This window comes from Mustelus asterias, unplaced genomic scaffold (assembly GCF_964213995.1).
Source record: "Mustelus asterias unplaced genomic scaffold, sMusAst1.hap1.1 HAP1_SCAFFOLD_4948, whole genome shotgun sequence".
In the NCBI taxonomy this organism is placed as follows: domain Eukaryota; kingdom Metazoa; phylum Chordata; class Chondrichthyes; order Carcharhiniformes; family Triakidae; genus Mustelus; species Mustelus asterias.
Window position 1 is genome coordinate 1 of NW_027594891.1, and position 6,188 is coordinate 6,188.

Genomic DNA, 6,188 nt, shown 5'->3' on the forward strand with positions numbered 1-6,188 from the left:
GAGGAGGATCACAAGGAGCATTGACCAGTCGCGCCAAATAGCCTGTTCCTGTGAATGAGTGTGTGATGTTTGTCAAGGCTGTTGGTGGGGTTTCAGTGACTGCTCACCTCCTGTCCTCACTGCAGCTGTCTCTCTTTCCAGGAAAGCATTACGGGGTGTACAGCTGCGAGGGCTGCAAAGGCTTCTTTAAACGCACTGTGCGAAAGGACCTCACCTACACTTGTCGAGACACCAAGGACTGCATAATTGACAAGCGTCAGCGTAACCGCTGCCAGTACTGCCGCTATCAGAAATGCTTGGCCACAGGAATGAAAAGAGAAGGTAGGAGTCATCCTCTTCTCTCTCTTTCAACACCCAGTGAACTGACAAAGAACAAAGAAAATTACAGCACAGGAACAGGCCCTTCGGCCCTCCCACACTGCCCTCCACCGACCGTGCTGCCCGACTCAACTAAAACCCACTACCCTTCCGGGGACCATATCCCTCTATTCCCATCCTATTCATGTATTTGTCCAGACTCCCCGTAAAACTCACCTGTCGTATCTGCTTCTAGCCTCGTACATCTCTTTTAAACATTGCCCCTCGCACCGTAAACCTGTGCCCCCTAGTAATTGACTCTTCCACCCTGGGAAAAAGCTTCTGACTATCCACTCTGTCCATGCCCCTCATAATCTTGTAGATTTCTATCAGGTCGCTCCTCAACCTCCGTCGTTCCACTGAGAACAAACCACGTTTCTCCAACCTCTCCTCATAGATAATGTCCTCCATACCAGGCAACATCCTGGTAAATCTTTTCTGTACCCTCTCCAAAGCCTCCACATCCTTCTGGTAGTGTGTCGACCAGAATTGAACACTATATTCCAAGCGCGGCCGAACTAAGGTTCTATAAAGCTGCTATATCCATGCCCTCATTATTTTAGAGACCTCGACAAGACCACCCCTAATCCTACTCGAGGGAAAGAAGTCCCAGGCTATCCAGCCTCTCATTATAACTCAAACCATCAAGACCCTGTAGCATTCCAGTAATTATTTTTTGCCCACTGAGCATTCCAGTCGGTAAGCAATGGCCTAGTGCTATTATCGCTGGACTATTAATCCAGAAACTCAGCTAATGTTCTGGGGACCTGGGTTCAAATCCCGCCTCAGCAGCAGGCAGAATTTGAATTCAATAAAAACAATCTGCAATTAAGAATCTACTGATGACCATGAAACCATTGTCGTTTGTTGGAAAAACACGTCTGGTTCGCTAATGTCCTTTAAGGAAGGAAATCTGCTGTCCCTACCTGGTCTGACCTATATGTGACTCTAGAGCCACAGCAATGTGGTTGACTCTCAACTACCCTCAGGCAACTAGGAATGGGCAATAATAATCCGAAATTAAAAGTCTAATGGTGACCATGAAACCATTGTCAATTGTCACAAAAACCCATCTGGAAAAACCCATCTGGTTCACTAATGTTCTTTAGGGAAGGAAATCTGCCGTCCTTACCTGGTCTGGCCTACATGTGACTCCAGAGCCACAGCAATATAACTCTTAACTGCCTTCTGAAATGGCCTAGTGTGACACTCAGTGCCGGCATTGGCCGCGGATAGAATCAGGTGATCTCCCCCTTGGCTTGGTCAGCCTCTCACCATCTCGGCTCACTGCCAAGAATTGCTGGGGGTGGTGGGGTCTTGGGCGAGGCAGCAGAAAGCAGTTGGCAGCTGCGGAGTCCCCGGATCTGAGAGGGAAGATCAAAAAGACAAGCAATTGCAAGGGGATAAAAGTGTTGGATGTTTCTCGAACCACGTTCTGCTTTGCTACCCAGTTTCTGATTTTCTTCCAGCTGTGCAGGAAGAGAGGCAGCGAGGGAAGGAGAGAAGTGACAATGAGCTGGAGCCCAGCAGCAGTGTCAATGATGATATGCCAGTGGAGAAGATTCTAGAAGCGGAACTGGCTGTGGAGCCAAAGACAGAGACGTATGTGGATGCCAGTCCAGGAAATTCGGTGTGTAGTACAGATTCCCTTCCATCTCTCTTTCTGCTTAATGTAAGAACAAGTACTGGCACTAATTTTACTATTTAAGCGTTAAAACTTTTTTATTTTGACTTTTACTTTTGTCAACATTCCTTGCTGCCACTCACCACATTCCTCTGTAACGCTGGAGTTAGACACTCAATACCACACTCAACCTCCTTAGTCGAGCAGCACAGGAGAATTTGCTAGCATTCTGATTACAACCTCCTCACCATTCTCGGCTGCCTAATTCCCCAGGGCCCACACTCGTTCCTTCACACTTTGCAAGAGTGGGTAGGACCTCAATGATGTTCAGTCCTGTGGCTTAATTCTCAGATCTGTGACCTTTGTTTCACATGGGGGCGGCACGGTAGCACAGTGGTTAGCGCTGCAGCTTCACAGCTCCAGGGACCTGGGTTCGATTCCCGGCTTGGGTCACTGTCTGTGTGGAGTTTGCACATTCTCCTCGTGTCTGCGTGGGTTTCCTCCGGGTGCTCCGGTTTCCTCCCACAGTCCAAAGATGTGCGGGTTAGGTTGATTGGCTATGCTAAAAATTGCCCTTAGTGTCCTGAGATGTGTAGGTTAGAGGAATTAGTGGGAAATATAGGGATATGGGGGTAGGGCCTGGGTGGGATTGTGGTCGGTGCAGACTCGATGGGCCGAATGGCCTCTTTCTGTACTGTAGGGTTTCTATGATTCTATGATTCTATTCTATGATTCTATGATCCGTGCTTTACCACTTCAGCGACTGGATTAGCCACTAAGTAGGTGATTTGGGGTTTGGGATCGCTGTGACGACGGGTCTGGGATTGGATCTGGCTGATACGAATAGGTTGAAGTTTTCCTCATTCTGCTGACTGAGCACCTTAAGCCAAACCTGTTATGGGAGCATTTGATGGTGACAATGTAGGGGAGCTTTATTCTGTATCTACTGCCGTGCTGTACCTGTTCTGGGTGTGTTTGATGGGGATGGTGTAGAGGGAGCTTTACTCTGTATCTAACCCCGTGCTGTACCTGTCCTGGGAGTGTTTGATGGGGATGGTGTAGAGGGAGCTTTACTCTGTATCTAACCCCATGCTGTACCTGTCCTGGGAGTGTTTGATGGGGATGGTGTAGAGGGAGCTTTACTCTGTATCTAACCCCATGCTGTACCTGTCCTGGGAGTGTTTGATGGGGACAGTGTAGAGGGAGCTTTACTCTGTATCTAACCCCATGCTGTACCTGTCCTGGGAGTGTTTGATGGGGATGGTGTAGAGGGAGCTTTACTCTGTATCTAACCCCGTGCTGTACCTGTCCTGGGAGTGTTTGATGGGGATGGTGTAGAGGGAGCTTTACTCTGTATCTAACCCCATGCTGTACCTGTCCTGGGAGTTCCTGTACCTACATGCCCATGCAACCACATGTGTATCTGTCCACATAATATGCATCTGGGTACATGTGTGCATGTATGTATCTCTCTGCATGCTTGTGTGTACACAGTAAGAAGTTTAACAACAACAGGTTAAAGTCCAACAGGTTTATTTGGTAGCAAAAGCCACTAGCTTTCGGAGCACTGCCCCTTCACTCACCTGACGAAGGGGCAGCGCTCCTGGTGTTGTGAGACTTCTTACTGTGCCTGTGTGTACTCCTGTTTATCTCTGGCATATATGGATCTGTGTGTCTTTCAATGTGTGTCGGCATGGTGACTATTTGTGTTTATATGCCATTTGTATGCTTGCACATATCTTGTGGACATGTGTGCATTGTGTTTCTGTGTCTGTCCTGTGTCTCTATCTGTGCCTGTGTGTGGACATATCTATATCATGTATGTCGGTATGTCTGCCGAGGTTGGTGTTTGGGAGGTGCTACTTTCTCTACCCCTCTCAAACATGAAGAAAGGTCACTTCAGCTGCGGAGCGTTGGGGTCCCACTGATCCCTGAACCTTCCAGAAGGGAGACAAGTTTAGATCTGGAAGGGATCTCGGAACCCTGAAGAGATAGTTGGCCCTTTTATTAAAGTGATATCTTTGTCTCTAAGAGGATGTGAAACAGTAAGGTTAGTGAACAGAGAATGCCGTGCCCTGCAATTTGTTTGAACTAATTTTACATGAAATAGCCACTTAAATCTTAGATGATGTGTCTCCTGCTGTGCCAGGTAATAGAGTAATTTAGACATTGCTCTGCTGACTGCCATTTTGTGCTCTACGCTCAATTGCAGAAATCAGTTGATTGGGGAAATAATTGGACAAATTTAGGCGGCGCAGCAGAGACTCCCACAGTGCCAGCTGACTAAAGATCAGTTGCCTGCAAATATGTTTTCCTTGTGTTCGTAATTTGGAGTGAGCTTGACTCCGAGCAGAGCACAATGGGGCTGTATGCACTGCTTTGGAATCTGAGTCATTGTCATCCGGGTGGAGCAACACAGCTGCTCGAGGACAAAAACGTAGGCCTCGGGGGTTTCCATGGCAACTGAGCACAGATTCCTATCTTTCTCCCATTCCTCTGTCTCCTGGTGTGCTTTAAACATACAGGCACTTGGGCCCCTTATCCGGCATCCCCAAATCCAGAAGGATCCGGTGCCGGGTCTACAAAACTAGAGCCGTGCGCTGATCCCTATTCTTTCGGTCCGGGATTAGCGGCCTAATCTGCCCCTCCCAAATTCCTCTTCCTGTCCTGGCTGGGTCCAGTTTAGTGCAGTAATCAACCCAGCTTTAAATCATCCTATTCCCATCCCCTGGGACCCAAAATCCCCACATCCGGTACAGTCGATCCCAAACTCCCTGGATACAGGGTACAGGATACAGGGCCTGGTACTTGTACTTGAAGTTGACCTGAAAAGATTTACTAGGATGCTACCGAGACTTGATGGACTGAGTTATAAGGAGAGGCTGAATAGACTGGGACTTTTTTCTCTGGAGCATAGGAGGCTGAGGGGTGACCTTATAGAGGTCTATAAAATAATGAGGGGCATAGACAAGGTAGATAGTCAATATCTTTTCCCAAAGGTAGGAGAGTCTAAAACTAGAGGACATAGGTTTAAGGTGAGAGGGGAGAGATACAGAAGTGTCCAGAGGGGCAATTTTTTCACACAGACGGTGGTGAGTGTCTGGAACAAGCTGCCAGAAGTAGTAGTAGAGGCGGGTACAATTTTATCTTTTAAAAAGCATTTAGACAGTTACATGGGTAAGATGGGTATAGAGGGATATGGGCCAAATGCGGGCAATTGGGATTAGTTTAGGGGTTTTTAAAAAAAAAAGGCGGCATGGACAAGTTGGGCCGAAGGGCCTGTTTCCATGCTGTAAACCTCTATGACTCTATGAACTGAACCTAGGACTGTCACTCTCACTCGGATGAAAACTGAACTGAATTTGGACTGAATTTAATCTGAATTCAGAGGAAAGTGCCGCAAAGATTCACCAGGATGATGCCAGGGCTAAAAGGGTTAAATTATAAGGACGGGTTACAGCGACTGGACTTGCGTTCCTTGAAGATCCGAGGATAGGAACAAATTGAAAATTTCAAATCCAGGCATGGAATGCTGCTGAACAGAGAAAAGTTGCCAAAGTTTTTCATCCTGCACTCATCAGGATAAACACAAGAATACCAAATTTCAAACAATCAACAGTTTATACTGAAGGAGTAAAAGGTGCTTATTGGTTGACAAGTTGACTCTGGTTGCGATGTTGCAATGGGGAACTATAGGTTCCCCAGGCTCCCGGGTATTTCGATAAAGGCGCAAAGCTTGGACATATTCCTCTAGTTTGCAGAGAGCGATTCCCTGTGTATTCCAGCTGCCAATGTCTTATTGACCGCATTGTTATGGTTTAATGACCGTTACATTGTCAATCAGGTGATGGGTATTTACACTCCTATAAATGGGGACAGCGGGGACACTGGTGTGTTGGAGTAGTGCTGACTGTAAACTATGTCAGTAAGCATTATCCAGCAAAGAAAAAGCTGCTGTGCCTTCCTTTCAACTCCACCAACCAGGGTGTCCAATCTAACGGAAATTGATAGATTTGTGTTGAGTGAAGTATTAAGGGTGAAGGAAGGGTAAAGAGTGAAGAAGTAAGATGGAGTTGAGATAGAAATCAGCCATTATCTGATTGCATGATGGAGGGTGCTCGAGGGACTCAATGGCCTACTCTTGTACTTTTATTCCATGCGCAAAATAAGCTCTTTCCTCATTCCTGTGCATGTTAAGAAGCAAACA

The 6,188-nt window shown here is 47.0% G+C and overlaps 1 pseudogene across 1 annotated transcript; it reads left to right on the top strand.

The window, feature by feature from the left end:
• The first annotated feature begins 141 nt into the window (after positions 1-141).
• Positions 142-5,477, top strand: LOC144491295 (retinoic acid receptor RXR-alpha-A pseudogene; annotated as a pseudogene). Its single transcript, XR_013497420.1, has 3 exons — positions 142-321; positions 1,827-2,029; positions 5,370-5,477. The product of XR_013497420.1 is annotated as a retinoic acid receptor RXR-alpha-A pseudogene (transcript).
• The last annotated feature ends 711 nt before the right edge of the window (positions 5,478-6,188 follow it).